Consider the following 18890-nt stretch of genomic DNA (forward strand, 5'->3'; position numbering starts at 1 on the left):
ATCTCAGACCCGATGAAGAGCGTTTGACTCTTGAAGAAGTATACGAAGGTATTTGTGGGCGACACTTGGGGGCAGAGCACTGGCACATAAGATAACCTGTTTAGGCTTTTATTGGCCAGAAATGATGGCCGATGCCAAAAAATATGTGAAGAAGTGCGATCGTTGCCAGAAACATGCATCAGTTGTTCGACAGCCTCCTGAGATGCTGATCTCCATCAATTCTCCCATTCATTTTGCTATATGGGGAATGGACATACTTGGACCTTTTCCCATGGCCACTATAGAAAGGAAGTTTCTAATTATAGTTATAGATTATTTTACTAAGTGAATTAAAGCTAAACTTTTAGCTAAGATCACAACCAAGAAGGTTGCACAATTCCTTTGAAAAAACATAATGTGCAGATATGGAATTCCTCGTATCCTGGTCACCGATAATGGAACACAGTTCAAAAATGAAGAATTCAGGAAGTATTGCGAGGAGAATGAGATTGAGTTGCGGTTTACCTCCGCAGCTCATCCACAAGTCAATGGGCAAGCAGAAGTGGCAAATCGTATAATACTAGATGGGCTGAAGAAGAGGATTGAAAAATCCAGGAATAATTGGGTGGATGAAATACTCCCAATACTTTAGGCTTATCAGACTACTTGTAGAGTCACTACCGGAGTAACACCCTTTATGTTGGCATATAGAGCGGAGGCAGTTGTCCCTGTGGAAATATCGCACTCGTCTCCTAGAATCCAAGCATACAATGCTAAAAAAAATGACGAAGAGTAAAGGCTAGCCCTGAACCTAATTGATGAAGTACGAGATGGAGCACATGCCAAGATAGTGGAATATCTGAAAAAAAGCTTCTTTCTACTACAATTTAAGAGTGAAAGAAAGATTTTTCAAACAAGGTGACTTGGTTCTAAGGAATGTGGAAGCTTCTGGTGTGGGGCAGAAGGGAAAACTCACCCCAAATGGGGAAGGTGTTGTGCAAGACATGTCTGTACAATAACAAGACTAAGTCAAATTGACAACCCTAAGTAAGTTGTATTGTAATCTAAGTTTGCATTTTGTATTGTACCACTTAAGTCTGTAAAAATGTTCAAGGGCAGTGTAACACCCCCAGATCCAGTGTCGGGGATCCGGGTCGTCACGGTCTTTCTTTCCACAATATCACTTAACTTAATTAATAATAAATAACCTCATACTGTGACCCCACACTAACACACACCACAACCCGTTATAGTCTCAGAGATGAAATTAAAATAAGTACAAGTCCTTGAATCCACAATTTAAAAGTTATTACAACCCAAAATGATTACTTGATAAGTTTACAGTTAATTGTCATTATCTGCCACAAGTTATAATTATACAATATTTGGTTCCCAAAAGTAGAATGCCTGATCTACCAATAGATCTACCTCTGCAGCTATAGCAGCTACAACATCAACGGGAAGACGCGGGACGCTTCCCACGCGCTTGCGTTGGGTCTGCTTGAGTCTGGCCATCTTTCCTAACTGTTGTTGTGTGATGAAGAAATGAAGCAAGAGTGAGCATTACAGCTCGCAAGATAATATATAGTGTAAACAATAATGCAAGTATCTAAATGGATAACTTACTAGAATCCTTTATCAAGTGTAAGGTAATTACTTACTGGATAAGCTTAAAGGAAGATGAAGTTACCAATTACTTCTCTATACTTATACCATTTTATAAAGCTACTTGAACTACCACTGTTCAAAGTATTATAGGTTTCAAAAGGTCATCCCATAGATGAGACCACAAGTTAAGACTTGAATAGATTCAATCTTTGATATATTATTGAATGAAATGAAGTTACGAGATACTTTATTTAGTCCCGATATATATATCCACATATATATCTTTTATACATTTCCTGGAAACCTCTGTTATGTAAAGTATGAATAGAGTTTGTAACATCCTGTTGGATTTTTAATCACAGCGGGGCAAGGTAAAACACTTTTACACATATAAAATCCAAATAAAAGCATATAAATCGTGGTAAAAACATAGGGATCGATTACTAACCTTTAATATGCGATCCAAAAGCAACGTTCGGAGATCCTTAGCAGCTGCTCCTCAAACGTGAAGCACTCCACCGGTATCCACCAAGAAAACGACGTTAAGGAGGAGGAGGAGGTGGAGAGAATATGGTTTTCTAAAACTTTTGGGTTTTTGGGTTCGAATCAAAATAGGGTCTATAATAGTATATTTATAGGCAAAATTTTCAGCTGAAATTTTCCCATAAATATTATTATTATCCCATTTATTATTCTCATTAATAATTAAAACACCTTTTAATTATTAATCCTTTTTCTAAACACTTTAGAAATAATTCTCTCTCTTGATTTAATTTCCAAAAATTAAATCCTTAATTAATAATATTAAGAACTTTTCTTAATTAATTTATAATCAATTAAATCTCATTTAATCAATTATTAAATTTTCCAATTAATTATTTATTTCACAAATAAATAATTATTAGCCATTATTAATTAATTCCTCCACCATAAAATTATTCTCTTTTTATGGTGTGACCCTGTAGGTTCAATATTAAGCCGGTAGTAGAAATAAATAATAATAAAACTATTTTATCATTATTTATATAAATTCTCTAATTTATTAAATATGATTAATTAATTAATCACATTTATTCTACATCGTGAGGGATACATCTCAGCATATCGCGACTATCCGGATAATATGAATTCACTGCTTAGAATACCAAGAACCTATTCAGTGAATAGTTACCGTACAATAAACTCCTTCTACCCTACAATGTCCCGATTAAATACAAGGCATGGATCTCGTGTCAAGCCTATCTAATTCAATCACTTGCTTACCATTTACTATGCTTAGTTCTATGCAAATTAGAAACTCCTTTCTAATTTCATTCACTCTGGCCAGAGATTCCTGAACTAGCATAAGTGGATCAGCCTTGAACATTCGCTTCCTTCACTGGAAGGGGTAGATCCTTTATTGATCATACACTATCTTCGTGTACAAATTCCTATACCCAGTAGAGCCCTAATAATTGTCCCTGGAGACTAAGAACTAAACCAAAGTATAGTTCAGTGTACACAAGATGACTATGATGACCTCAAGTCTAAGGATACTTGTACAACTATCACTATGTGAACAACTGCTGACACGTGAGTGAACTCCATCAGTTGTTCAGCTGGGCGAGTCATGTTCAGTGAACTTATTCTATAATAAGCACCTACATACTAGCTATAGTGTCACCACACAAATGTCTATGAGAACAGACATCCTTCATAATGAAGCAAGCATAGTATGTACCGATCTCTGCGGATTATTAATTACCAGTTAGTAATCCTATGACCAGGAACTATTTAAGTTTAGAGTTATCATCTTTTAGGTCTCACTATTATGATCTCATCATAATCCATAAAAAGCTTTACTCTAAACTATGGTATATCTTATTTAAACACTTAAATAGATAGAGCCCGTAATAAAAACAAAACAAGTCTTTTATTAATATCAATTAAATCAAAACAGATTACACAGGAAGTTATTCCTAAATCCTAATACATGATTGGACTTAGGACATATTCCTTTCACATCCAACGAATTTTGGAAAGGAAAAGAATTTTGGCATAAACCTGATATCTTACTGATCAGGCAAAGATACCAATTAAGTCACCTTTTCTACTAGTAGATGGACGAATTCCCCACTGGTCATCACCCTGGCCGCAATAGGACCTTATGCTGGACTGCCACTCAGCCACTTACGTATTTGATGGACTTCCACTGAGCCACTTACACTTTCATGGACGCCCACTGAGCCCATGTTGCTTATGCCGACTCAATAGATGGACTTACTTCCCGAACGTTGGGTAAGTAATCAATTTATTTATCAAAACAGCAATCTCGTTGCGAATATAAAATACACCACAGAGCCGGATCCCTCAGGTTTTGAGCGAGTATTTAAATCCCCTTTAAAAGGAAGATCTTAAATATAAAAATGAGTTTTGGGATCCGCTGTAACTTTTAAAATCATTTTGAAGACTCGAAAACATTTTTATGAATGTTTGGAGTAATGCTGATTTAATGAAATAAATCAGTCCCGATATATTAGAAAATATCTGAATATTATTATTTAAATAATATTCCCTTAAAGAATAATCTTTATATAAATAACTTGAACTAGAAGTTTTACAACTCATACTTGAAATGAATAATAAATAACCAAAGATATACTTATACGAAAGCACGATCTTTATTTGAATAATCGAAAATAAGTTTGATTATCGAAACATTATTCTTTAATAAAATAAAGAATATTATTTAATAAAATAAGCGGAGTCATAAGTCCTCGAATGAATATTCAAAATAATACTCATTAAATAAAGTAAGCGGAGTCATAAGTCCTCGAATGAATATTCAAAATAATATTCATTAAATAAAGTAAGCGGAGTCATAAGTCCTCGAATGAATATTCAAAATAATATTCATTAAATAAAATAAAGTTATCGAATAAACCTTATTCGATTAATAGTTTTGAAAACTATATCAATATATATATATAAATATATATATATATATTATACTCGGAAACATCGACTCCCGGTTTAGAAAATGTTCACCTTTGGGTCCCCTATACTAAGGGTATACGCAACTACTGCTTATCTCTAGCATAGGTATTATGCAACTTATAAGCATTTGAATCAACAGATATATATCAAGATTACGAAACAGGCATGCATATATACCATATCACCTGCTCCAATATATCGCAAGATTTGCTAATAACAATCATGCACTTATCACAAGATAATGGATATACATATATTTACATCACAACAACTGTATAACGGGTAGAAAACTTGCCTGAGCGACTGGGGGTGATAAATGGCTTGGGATGAGTCTGGTAACCTATAAACAACATATAAGTTGGAATTAAACCAAAGTCGCTTATGAATCTATACTTTAACCAATTAGACCCTAACGTTCGCTTTTGCGCTTAACGATTCACTTAAGTCGCTCGAGTACCCTCGGCTCCACCATTTTAAATAAATTAACTATTAAGGGTTTTAAGGCGATTCTTTCGCGAGTGCCTTACCAACTGCCTAATACACTTTACATAAATGATTCATACTCCAATTAGTCCTTTAAGGTCTTTAACCTATGTTTCAAAGTAAGGCGAGGGGTAATGGTTCATTCGCGAAACGCCGTTACTTAAAACGGTCATTTCTCCTAAATCGTATATCGGATTCAAACGAACCACATATCAAAACGAAGCTCGTAACATGAACTATCTAATCATGGCAATGGTTAAAACCTAACAGTGAGTTCTCGGATCCTGATGTTAAGAACAAAAACAGTCTATAGTAAATCGGACATTACGACGGCTACGTTTACGCGATTACCAATTTTTATTCTACTCCAAATCAACCACAAACCAACCACAATTCAACCATACAACCAAAATCCATCTATACCTCACTACAACAGCCCCAACACCTCAAGTTTTTCCAATTTATATTAATCTCAAACATGAACTAAAACTATTCTTAAGTTCTTTAACTAATAACCAAGATTTACAATTCCAAAAACATCACAAAACCAACTAATCTCTACATACACAACAATCAAGCCTCTTATGAACTATAATACTCATATTAAGCTCTTAACATTCAATAACAAAGATAGGTTAAGAGATTATACCTTCCTTGTGAGTGGGAGTAACTAATTATGTAATAACCCCAATTTTTGGAATTTTTGAAACACAGATGAATAGTAACTTTTTGCTGATGATGCTGATTAAGGAAAATTATCAGACCATGCTATATAGGAGTACTATTATGGAAATTCTAAGATCGTATTAGTATTCCATAAAGTAAATAAGTGTATGTAAATATCGTCAGAATCCAAATTCGAACACCTTGATTTTTCCCGAAAATCCACCTGATACCGAAAAAATTGAGTATAAGGTAACATGATTAAAAGGATTTAATTCAAGGATTATAAGAGAGAATCATAAAAGGAATATAAAATATTGAGAAAGGTTTAGGAGAACCCAAGTAATAAGATCCCGGGTATGATCCCTCAAACGATAAACGAGAACGAAAGTTAAGCGAACCGTATAACAGATCATCGGTCATTAGCCAAGTAATTAGGGGTTAATCAAAGAGGTTAATGGACGATGATGTCATCACACCAACAAGAGGAAGACAAGTGTAATAAGATGACATAAGCAGATGAAATGAGCATGACAAAGTGGGTAGGATTGGTTGGTTGATTGTGAGCCACACAATTTTTACCATGGTAACAATTTAATTAACAAACAAAAGGTAGCAACCAAGCCAAGGCAAAACAAATCACAAAACACAAATTACAAATTAGAAGTTGACTTTTGCTTTCCAAGAACAAAAGCTCTCGGCCAAAACCAGAGCAGAAACTTCAAACTACCATATCTCCTTCAATACTCGCTCAAATAGTATGTTCTATAGCTCTTTGGAAAGGTATTGAGATGGCCTACAACTCTTGTTCACAAGTCTCGTCCAAATAAGCATGGTAAGACCCTCGTTTTGACAGTTCTTTCAATCTGACTTTTAGAAACTTCAAAGCCTAACTTTGTGTTCTTGATTTCTTTGGAAAGATCAAGCTTATAGGAGGCTCCCTAAGACTTCCAAGCTACTCTAATCACTCCAAGGAAGTTATAACACCTGAAAATCCTAACTTTACTTTTAGTATTACGATGGTTTTGATGGTTATAGTAAATGAGAAGCATGATGCTTGTGTGTTTAGAGTTTGGATTGGATTTGTAGTGATTTGGATGTTGAAATCTTATTTATAGTTAATGAAACTTAAGTATAGCTAGTAGTTCATGTGTGGGGTTGTATAAATTGGAAAATCTTGAGGTTTGGGGACTGATGTAGTAAGGTTGGATGAGGGTTGGTTGTATTGTTGGTTGTGAGTTGAATGGTGGTTATTTGGAGTGGTTTAAAACTTGGTAATCGCGTAAATATAACCGTCGTAATGCCCAATTTCATACAACTGCTTGTTCTTAGTGTTCGGGACAGAGAGCTAACTATTGAATCTGTGACTTTGCCATGTTTAGTTAGATTATGTCGTAAGCTTCGTTTTGATATGTGGTTCGCTTGAATCCGATGTACGGTTTAGGAGAAACGACCGTTTTAAGTAACGGCGTTTCGCGAACGAACCATTACCCCTTCGCCTTACTTTGAAACCTTGGTTAAGGCCCTTAAATGACTAATTGGAGTATGAAACAATTATGTAAAGTGTATTAGGCAGTTAGTAGAGTACTCGCGAAAGAATCGCCTTAAAATTTTAATGGTTAATTTATTAAAAATGGTGGAGTCAAGGATACTCGAACGACTTATGTGATTCGTTAAGCGTAGAAGTGACCATAAGTGAACATTAGGGTTCAATTGGTTAAAGTCTAGTTTCTTAAGTGACCGTGGGTTAATTCCAACTTATGTTGTTGTTCATAGGTTATCGGACCCACTCTAAGCTTAAGTCTATCCGGGAACACTCAGGCAAGTTTTCTACCCGTTATACTGTTGTTGTGATGTAAATATATGTATATGCATTATCTTGTGATAAGTGCATGATTATTATTAGCAAAGTCTTGTGATATATTGGAGCATGTGATATGATATTTATATGCATGCCTGTTTCGTAATCTTGATATCTAATTGTTGATTCAAATGCTTATAAGTTGCATAATACCTATGCTAGAGATAAGCAGTAGTTGCGTATACTCTTAGTATAGGGGACCCAAAGGTGAACATTTTCTAAACCGGGAGTCGATGTTCCCGAGTATAATATATATATATATTTATATATATATATATATATATATTGATATAGTTTTCAAAACTATTAATCGAATAAGGTTTATTCGATAACTTTATTTTATTTAATGAATATTATTCTGAATATTCATTCGAGGACTTATGACTCCGCTTACTTCATTTAATGAATATTATTTTGAATATTCATTCGAGGGCTTATAACTCCGCTTACTTTATTTAATGAATATTATTTTGAATATTCATTCGAGGGCTTATGACTCCGCTCCTTTAATTAAATATTATTCTTTATTTTATTAAAGAATAATGTTTCGATAATCAAACTTATTTTCGATTATTCAAATAAAGATCGTACTTTCATATAAGTATATCTTTGGTTATTTATTATTCATTTCAAGTATGAGTCTTAAAAATTCTACTTCAATTATTTTTATAAAGATTATCCTTTATGGGAATATTATTTAAATAATAATATTCAGATATTCTCCGACATATCGGGACTGATTTATTTTATTAAATCAGCATTACTCCAAACATTCTTAAAAATGTTTTCGAGTCTTCAAAATGATTTTGAAAGTTAGAGCGGATCCCAAAACTCATTTTTATATTTAAGATCTTCCTTTCAAAGGGGATTCAAATACTCGCTGAAAACCCGAGGGATCCGGCTATGTGGTGTATTTTATATTCGCAACAAGGTTGCTGTTTTGAGAAAACATTTTGATTACTTGCCCAACGTTCGGGAAGTAAGTCCATCTATTTGAGTCAGCATAAGCAACATGGGCTCAGTGGGCGTCCATGAAAGTGTAAGTGGCTTAGTGGGAGTCCATCAATGCGTAAGTGGCTGAGTGGCAGTCCAGCATAGGTCCTAATGCGGCCAGGGTGATGACCAGCGGGGAATTCGTCCATCTACTAGTAGAAAAGGTTACTTATTGGTATCTTTGCCTGATCAGCAAGATATCAGGTTTATGCCAAGGTTTTCTTCTTTCCAAATTCATTGGATATTATAACTCTGTTTATATTTTTCATAACAGAGGTTTCTAAGGAAAGTATGAGATATATATATAGGTGTATATATATCGGGACTTAATGAAGTATCTTGTAACTTCATTATTTATAATGATATTTCAAAGATTGAATCTATTCAAGTCTTTTCTTGTAGTCTCATCTATGTGATGAACTTTTGAAACTGATGATACCTTGAACGGTGGTAGTTCAAGTAGTATCCGGAAAAGATATAAGTATATTGGAGTATCTTGTAACTTCATCTTTTCAACTTATATATGGTTAATGATTATCTTATGCATGACAAAGATTTTCATAAAAACGTTGAGACAAGGTTAGATATATGAGATCACCTTGCAACGATATTTTTATACAGTTATAAACTGGAACTCTGTGTATATTATGCATGTCAGAGGATTTCAAAGATTGTGAAAAGTATATATGTATATATATACTGAATATTTTACGACTTGGTCGCATTAAGATATCAACTTGGTTCAATTCTTCTTGACCAAGACTTTCATGAGTGCTATGAGAATGGTCATATATTGTTGTTCATTATACATATTATTTCGGTGGGCTTGTTGCTCACCCTTGCTTTCTTCTTTCATCACACAACAACAGATAGACAAGATGAACAGGATCAAGCTCCCAATTCGTGAGCGGTTAGGAAACATTCCACAGTTTCCTATAGGCGTTGATATCGTTGTAGCTGAGGTAGGAACTATCCAGTAGGCTAGGCTTTCAACTTTTGTTGTACCGGACTTATGTATCTATATGAATTATAATAATGGAAAAGAAATGTAAATTTATTCAGAAACCCTTTTGAGGTGTAATGACTTATAATTGTGGAATAAAATGACTTGTGTTATTATTTGGTATTCATCTCTGAGACTATAACTTGTGGTGTGTGTATATTATGGGGTCACAGTACGTAGTAGTTGGTTGATTATTAAGATTAAGTATTATTAAGGGAAATTGAACTCGTGACAACCCGGATCCCCGACCCCGGATTTGGGGGTGTTAGAAATTAGCTTGGAATCACCCTTGAAAGTCCTTACCCAAGCTTAATCTAAACAAAAACTCAAGAACAAAATTTTAAGTTCTTGAAAAACACTATTCACCCACTTCTTCCATGAATTTTAGGAAGAGATTGTGAAGGAATTTGAAGCTCAAACTTATAGGATAGCTATATCTATGCATAAGGAGTATTAGATAATTACCTCACTAATTATCAAGGCTTGGATCTTGGATTTTGGATTTTTCTTCTTGAAAAAAAGAGAAAGGCCGAGAGCTTTCTTGAAGAAATGAAGTCAACTTTGTGTTTTTGTGATTTTGTGATTTGTTTTGCTTGGTTGCTTGCTTTTGTTTTGATTTATTACTTTTAACCATGGTGAATTTTGTGTGGTTCACAATCAACCAACAACACCCTTCTCTTTGGTCATGCTTAGGTCATCATGTTATGTCATCCTCCTACACTTGTCCTCTTCTTGTTGGTTTGATGACATCATCCTCACTAACCTCTTTGATTAGCTTCTAATTACTTGGCTAATGACAGCTGATCTGTTATATGGTTCGCTTAACTTTCATTTTCGTTTATCGTTTGAGGGATCATACCAGGGATCTTATTACTTGGGTTTCCTTAACCTTTCTCAATACATTATATTCCTTTTATGATCCTCTCTTATAATCCTTGAATTTAAATCCTTTTTATCCTGTTACCTTATACTCAATTCTTTCGGTATCTGGTGGATTTTCGGGAAAAATCAAAGTGTTTGAATTTGGATTCTGACGATCTTTACATACACTTATATATCATATAGAGTACTAATCTAGAAATAGAAAGATTTGATTATCCAAAAATAGGGTTTAGTACATGTTAATGCATGTTGTGTAATAACCAGTGTTTATTTTTCTATAAAGTAAACATTTGATGCTTTGTTAGAAGTAAAAATTTAGATCAGAAAAATCTTGTATTCTCACAAGGAAGAAACTAAGCTCTTTATCAACAAAGAGCCTAGAAATTTTATTGCAAAACATTCTTAATTTTAATATAAAATTAAGTGAGATTTGAAAGATTTGAGTTCACTATTTTATCTTTCTAAATTTAGTACTAACACAATTAACTATAAGATTTTAATTTACTTTGTTCATCACCATAAACACTTCAAGAAAAGCATAAAAATATAAAAACACATTCACCCCCCTGTGTGTGATTCATTATCTAACAAGTGGTATTAGAGCAAAATCCGAAAGTAAACAGATTCAAGATCTTGGAAGAATGAATACACAGAAAATCAATAGCATCAAAATCCCTACTATTGATAAGACTAACTAAACTCTATGTAAAAAGAAAATGTTGTTGTTTATCAGGATGGCCAATCCATCATATATTCAGATTCTCAAGAATGGGCCTTTCACTCCTATGGTAAGAGTTGAGGAATCTACAACTAAAGATTCTTCATAATACACTGAGCCTAAGAAAGAAAAAGTCTCCCTAGATAGTGGCTTGTAGTTAATCTTGATTGAGTCACTTGATAATGTAATGTACAATAACATTGTCAACTGTGACACTGCTAAACAGATCTGGGAAAAGATAGAGGTACTTTATGAAGGAACAAAGGAAGTTAGGTCAAATCAAAGAAGGATATTGATCTCACAATATGAGGGTTTCATGGTTAAGCCAAAGGAAAGTATTACTGATGTGTTTCAAAGGTTTAACAAGCTGATTAATGACTTGCAGCTGCATGATAAATATTATGAAGCTAAAGAAGCGAACTTGAAGTTTTTGCTCACACTCCCTGACCATTAAGAACAAAAAATTTCAGCTATCAGAGAAGGAAGAGACTTGAGTAGAATAACTCTAGAAGTTCTATATGGAATCTTAAAAACATATGAATTACAAATGATTCAAAGGAAGTCATTAAAAGCTGGTCAAGGGCATGTTGTAGATGGCCCAAGTGCTCTAATTGTCAATGAAAGCCAGACCTCTAATGATGAGCAAAGATCCAGACTCCAGTTTCCTGAATAAGTGAGCAAAGAAACAATGATTTATAGGAATAAGTCATACTGGAATTGGAAGAAGATGAGTTCTAAACCCTGGATGAACTTGATGAGCTAGATCAGTCAATGGCCTATCTAGCAAGAAAGTTCTCTAACATTAGAGTAAAGAAGCCAAGATTCTTCAAGGGTAAAGGACAATCATTCAACAAAGATAGCAGCTGGAAAGGAAAAAGGGAAGTACACATCTGATAGCAAAAATGGTTACAAAACTAGATCTGTTGACATATCAAAAATAAGGTGCTATAACTGTGATGAGCTAGGCCATTTTTCTACAGAATACAGGAAACCCAAGAAAGCAAAGAAAGACAAAGCTTATCTTGAACTGGAAGCAAAGTATGAAGCTCTTTTGAAGAAACAGCAAAACAAAGCCTATATTGCAGAGGGAAAGTGTTGGGATGATTCTGATAATGATGAAGATGAGGAAGTTGGAAATTATGCACTTATGGCCTTGGAGCAAGGAGAGCCATCCTTATCAAAAACACAGGTACCAACTCTTACCACTATTGATTTAAATGTGAGTCAATAAAAGGAAACTGTTGAAAATTTAAGCACGGAAATGTTACACATTCATACAAGTATGGTTGCTACTAATGAAGAGGTTAGCAGATTAACAAAGATAAATGGGAAACTTGAAAATGAGAAACAAGAAACTGAGTTATTGCTGGTAGAGCTTGAAGCTGTGAAACAAGAAAATGCATATCTAAAGAACAAGCTCAAGTGTGCAAATGAGATTGAAGCTGTGTTAAGAGAGAAGCTAGAAATGAATGAACTCAAGTTAAAATCTTTTAGGAATGCATCTGAGTTGGTTGGACAATACCATGAGAAGAACAAGCCATGTGCAAATATTGCTATTGGTCTTGATTATGATGCCTTGAAAAATAAGAAGAAATTCGTAGGTGAAAAAGGGAAAGCAAATGAAAATGAAGATGTTCCAACTATGCTGAAAAAGGTTGGTTCACCTATGTTCAAAGCATGTGAAGTAGATTTCAGTGAAGAAGAGTTGATCATAAAGCAAGAAATTGCTGATAAATACAATAAGAAGAAAAATGCAGAAATAACTTAAACTTCCAAAGCTGAAAGGAAGCTTATGGATAACCAAGATTCCAAGACACCTGTCAAGGAAACAAAAACTGAAGATGCAAGAAAAAGAAGAAGAATAGAAATGGGAAGATTGGGATAAAGTAAATCAACAATTTTGCTTATGTTGCAGATGCTCCAAGAAAGAAATGTGAAAAGTGTGGCTCTGTGAATCACCTAACTCACCTTTGTAAAAAGGTTGTTAGCAAGCCAGTTGAAGGAGCCTGCAAGTATAATGAAACCAAATCAAATGATCTCTATTCATTTTCTGATATTTGACTACATTCCCTGTAACTTAAAAGTAATGAAAAGTTGTCACAAGCTGAGAGTAGATCTCAAAGAAGTCAGTATTGGATCTACAGCTATAAAGGATAATGCACAAACATCTATGAATGCTATTTTTTCTGAGATTTCTAACTCTACTTCTGCTAAGTCAGCTAACAAGAAGAAAGTAACCAACAGTGCTTGGGTTACTAAACACACTTAAAACTCATGGTGTGCAGGGCAAAATGAAGAAGGTCATATAAATCATAGACAATAGATGCTCCAGGAATATGACAGGTGATAAGGTTAGGCACAAAGCATGCGCTAATAATTCACGTAAGTATACACGTTCACAAGTAATATAGAATGATTTCTAGTTCGTTTCCACAGAGACTCTGATTAATTATATTTAATTAACACTTACTCACCACTGTATGATTACTTCTCAATGTCAAGACAATAACACTTAAGGTTGATTAACTAATTATTAACTATAAGAATTAAACACTTAAAGTAACACTTAAATTCACAATATTAAACACACATGAGATCATAACTTCATTACTACTTCATTAAATAGTTATTGTTATTACCCTTAGCATGTAACGATGATGATATTAATCGAACAACACGAAACTGATAAAAGCCAACTTTTGTTGCACAATTACCATTCTACCAAGTATCCACAATTAAGACAGAAGTTGAACATGCATCAATTATGTTGAGACCCTATATGTCCACAAAATTTGACAACATAATGATTTAAGCGCAAGTTATTCATTATGATTACATAGGGCAAGTAAAACGGTTAGAGTTACCCACTAATCATGTATACAATACATGAACCTATGCTAGCATGGCAAGTTCTAAATCTCAAGATTTATTGTCGCTTCACAAGAGATTAACATGCTATCTTATATGTTCGCGATGCACATAAGACGAATAAGCACAACCTATGCTAGATATCATACAATCATCACATACCAAGGTATTAAATAATTAACTAAAGAAATCCATAGTAAATCTGCTACGACCCCATGATCACGATTAGCCCATGATAGAACTCATTGTCACCATGGGTTCATATGAAAACATGATAATAACACAACGATATAAACTAATAAAAATACTTAGTAAAATTAGAGTACAGTCACAAGAGTATTAAGGTTCAAAGTAAAGAAAACTAGCATCCACTATTACAACGAATAAAAGAATCACAAGATTACGTATGCTTCCTCTTCTTCATTGTGGTATGCTAAAACGATCTTTTTAATCTTCTCTCATTGCTCCTTGCTTGTCACGTGTTGTTGTGAAATGTCTCCCAAGATTGCTTATATAAGAGTCCACAAGAGACAGCGTCGTCAGAAGCCCAATGGAAGTCAAATTAGAAAATCCAGATTTTAAAATTACGACCCCAGGCGGCCCCCTCCATTCCCATGCGGGCGTTTGCTCTCCAGGAGATCGCCTGCAAGCTCCAGGCGGGCGCCTGCAAGCTCCAGGCGGGCGCCTGCAAGCTCCAGGCGGGCGCCTGCAAGCTCCAGGCGGGCGCCTGCAAGCTCCAGGCGGGCGCCTGCATAGTTTCTGGAAAATTCCACTTCTTCTCTTCTGATTTTGCTGATTTCTTCGCGTAACTCCCCGCAACTGATTCCAAGTACTTTCCTATGCTTATTATGATGAAATCTCCATAATTACGCAAGTTATACCCTGAAATGCAAAAAAACTAGAAAAACGCATCAAATACACAAATATACTTAATTTCAAGACATCAATTCAAGCCATATAAGACGTTCTAAGTGGTATAAAATGCCACTTATCAATAAGGCCCTGCTATCATAATTTGAGGAGAAGGCTGGCCCTTTGGTGACCTTTGGAGACAACATCAAAGGATTCACAATGGGATATGGCAAGATTATTTCTAGAAATGTTGTCATCGATGATGTAGCATTGGTAGTTGGTTTTGAAAGTAAATCTTCTCAGTGTCAGCCAGTTTGCAGACAAAGGCTTTAAAGGTCTAATTGACAAAGAAGAATGTATCTTCACCAGCAAGAAAACCAATGAAGTTTCTCTAAAAGGAGCAAGGAAAGGAAGCTTGTTTGTTGAAGACTTGGAATCAACAAATGAGGATGGAATTTTTTACTTCTACACCAAGGCATCCATAGAGCAAAGCAATTTATGGCATACAAAACTCTCACATCTAAATTACAAGGCAATCAACACTCTGGTCAAGAAAGAGTTGGTGAGAGACATGCCAAAATTAGAGTTTGCTCAAATTGAAGTCTTTGAAGCCTGTCAGAAAGGAAAAATGAAAAGATCAAGTCACAAGTCAAAAACTGTGAATTCCAAAAGTGCACCATTGCAACTTATTCACATGGACTTGTTTGGGCCAGTAAATGTCTTATCAATTTCAAGAAATAAATATGCACTTGTGATGGTGGATTATTACCCAAGATACACATGGGTAGAATTTATGCATTCTAAAGATGAAACTTCACACATCATAATTGAGCACATAAAGAAGATAGAGAAACAGGGCTGAAGATCAAAACTGTGTGAAGAGATTGAGAAGTGAGAATGGAACAGAATTCAGAAATGCAACATTGAGTGAATTCTACAAAAACAAAGGCATTGTTCAAGAGTTCTCTGCTGCTAGAACACCTCAACAAAATGGGGCAGTTGAGAGAAAGAACAGAACATTAGTAGGAGCTGCAAGGAAAATGCTGCAAGATGTCAATCTGCCAACTAGTTTTTGGGAAGAAGCTGTAAATACTGCCTGCTACACTCAAAACATATATCTCATTAACCAGGTAATGGAAAATCACCTTACTCAATCATGTATAAGAGAAAGCCTACTGTACACCATCTTCATGTGTTTGGAAGCAAGTGTTATATTTTAAAGGACAACTCTGAATATGTGGGAAAATTTGACTCAAATGTCTTTGAAGCAGTTTTTTGGGATATTCATTGGAGAGAACTGCCTACAAGGTCTATGTAATTGATCGAAAGAAAATCATGGAGAGAACATATGTGACTTTTGATGATGACAATATCCAGGCTTGGAATGCCTTGATGAAAATGAAGTTGAAGCCCTTGCATTTGAAAATCTCAATATTGACAGTGATTCTGATGAAGAAGTTGAAGTCATTGTACAACAAATGATTAATGAAGAGACTGAACAAGAAAATCATGGAAACAGAAGCTCATCTCAAACACCTTAATTTGATAGCACAAACTCAGAGGGAGAAAGAGAAGATGGATCTACTAGTCATACCAATAATGAAGAAATTAATGAAGGCACCAGTCAATAAACTCACACCAGAAAATGGGATAGGATTCACAATCAAAATGTAATAATTGGTTATCATAATGCTGGTGTAAGGACTAGAAGTGCAACTGCTAATGAGTGCCTACATGCATACTTTCTGTCTCAAGTAGAGCCTAAGAAAACTAAAGAAGCTCTAATGGATCCTGATTGGATATCTGCCATGCAAGAAGAGCTTCATCAGTTTGAAAGAAACAAATTTTGGGAGTTAGTTCCTGCACCAAGGAACAGAAGTGTAATTAGAACAAAATGGGTGTTCAGGAACAAGATGGATGAAAATGGTATAGTTACCAGAAATGAGGCAAGGTTGGTTGTGAAAGGCTACTCACAGGAAGAAGGAATTGATTATGATGAAACTTTTTCTCCAGTTGCAAGACTTGAAGCAATAAGAATTTTCTAGCATTTGCTGCACATTCAAACTTTAAAGTGTATCAAATGGATGTCAAGAATGCCTTCCTAAATGGTGAGTTAGGAGAAGAAGTTTATGTGCAACAACCACCTGGCTTTGAAGATCCAGAATTTTTAGATTTTGTGTACAAGCTACTCAAGGCTCTATATGGACTAAAGCAGGCACCTAGAGCTTGGTATGACACACTGACAGATTTTCTACTTAAACATGATTTCACTAGAGGAACAATAGACTAAACACTCTTCTACAAGCTGCATGGTGGTGATATGATCCTAGTTCAGATTTTTGTGGATGATATCATCTTTGGTTTTACTAATGAGAAACTCTGTCAAAGATTCTCTAAGCTTATGCAAAGTGAATATGAAATGAGTATGATGGGGGAATTAAGTTACTTTCTTGGACTTCAAGTGAGTCAAAGAAGTGATGGAATCTTCATCAGCCAAACTGTAACGCAACCAAATCCAGGGTCAGGAATCTGGGTCGTCACGCCATCCTTCACTCATGTGTAACCTTTATTGATTCAATAACCCAACAGACCCCAATCTCACGCACACACACACTCACACACTAGTTATAGCCTTAGAAATGATGTACAAAATGTAATCTTCTTTTATTAAACTCAAATGTACTTTAAAGGATCTTAAATAATTATTCGTAACCTCTATATGAAGTTACAATAATTGCTACTAACATCTTATACTTATCTGGATACTCTGGTCCACCTGAGACAAAGCTGTAAGGGATTCTCCCCATGATTTCAAGTGACTAAGTCCCACACTGGTATACTGGTAACCTGTTGTGTTGTGACATTTAAAAGAAAGCAAGAGTGAGCAATAATGCTTAGCCATAATAATCAACAGTATGAAAAGACTGTTAAATAAATTATATTAATCTGTATAAGGATATATTTTATTCAAAGTAGTTTTCTTGGTGATACACACCTCTTTTTAAAATAATTATTTGATTGACTTATTATCCTGCAAATACCTTAATGGTAAACACAACACTTAGGCTTGGGTTACGGTATTGCATCTCAATTCCAATTGGAAGAACAGGACATTCACTAGAGCCACCGCATACGATGATCAGTCGTAATACGGAAATAGTTACCTTTTCTACTAGTAGTAGGACGACACCTTCGTATCCCGGTTATCACCCTTGTCGCATTCGGGCTACGTGTCCCATTTTGGGTATACACACACTTCACAAGTTCCTAAGTACACTGAGTACCTTCGCCTGCACTACCTTTGGTAGTCTCCCTAGTACATATAGTACTAGAGTCTACCCCTCCAAGTCCTTTGAAGAATCCTATCATATGTCGAGAAATCGAACCACATCGAAGTTTCCCAAGCATTTCGCTTGTTGATAGAAACAACTCATCTCATATATATATATGTACTTCCGAAAATTTTCAGAGGAAGTACTAAGGTAATGTGAGTTGAGCCGTTGTCAATAGATAAATAAATAAGGGGGAGTTTCTTTTGAAACTATATACAGAATATTAAAATAAGTCGAGATAATATTCTTCGATGATTTGAAAGTATTAGTATAATTTTGAAACTCATAATATATTTTAAAATAGGTTTTATGATTTTTAAATGATATTAAATTATTTAATAAATACTGAATAATTAAATAATAATTATTAAATAATTAAACCTTAAATAGTTCTTCTTTAAAAGAATATCTGAAATAATATACCTCAACTAATTTATGTTTAAATAATTAAAGTAATCGTTAATATATATAAGTATTCGAGTTTAAAATAAATAATTTTTGGAGTATACTCCCCCTATTTAAAATGAATATTCGAAATAATATTCATTGTTCGAGTGATTAAATATAGTTGAGGGAATGCGATTTTTGGAAATCATTTTAAATAAATTCGAGGTATTTAATACTTCGCAAATGGACATCGAGTCCCTTGGAATAAAATAAATATGGACTTTT

This window comes from Apium graveolens, chromosome 3 (assembly GCF_009905375.1).
Source record: "Apium graveolens cultivar Ventura chromosome 3, ASM990537v1, whole genome shotgun sequence".
In the NCBI taxonomy this organism is placed as follows: Eukaryota; Viridiplantae; Streptophyta; class Magnoliopsida; order Apiales; family Apiaceae; genus Apium; species Apium graveolens.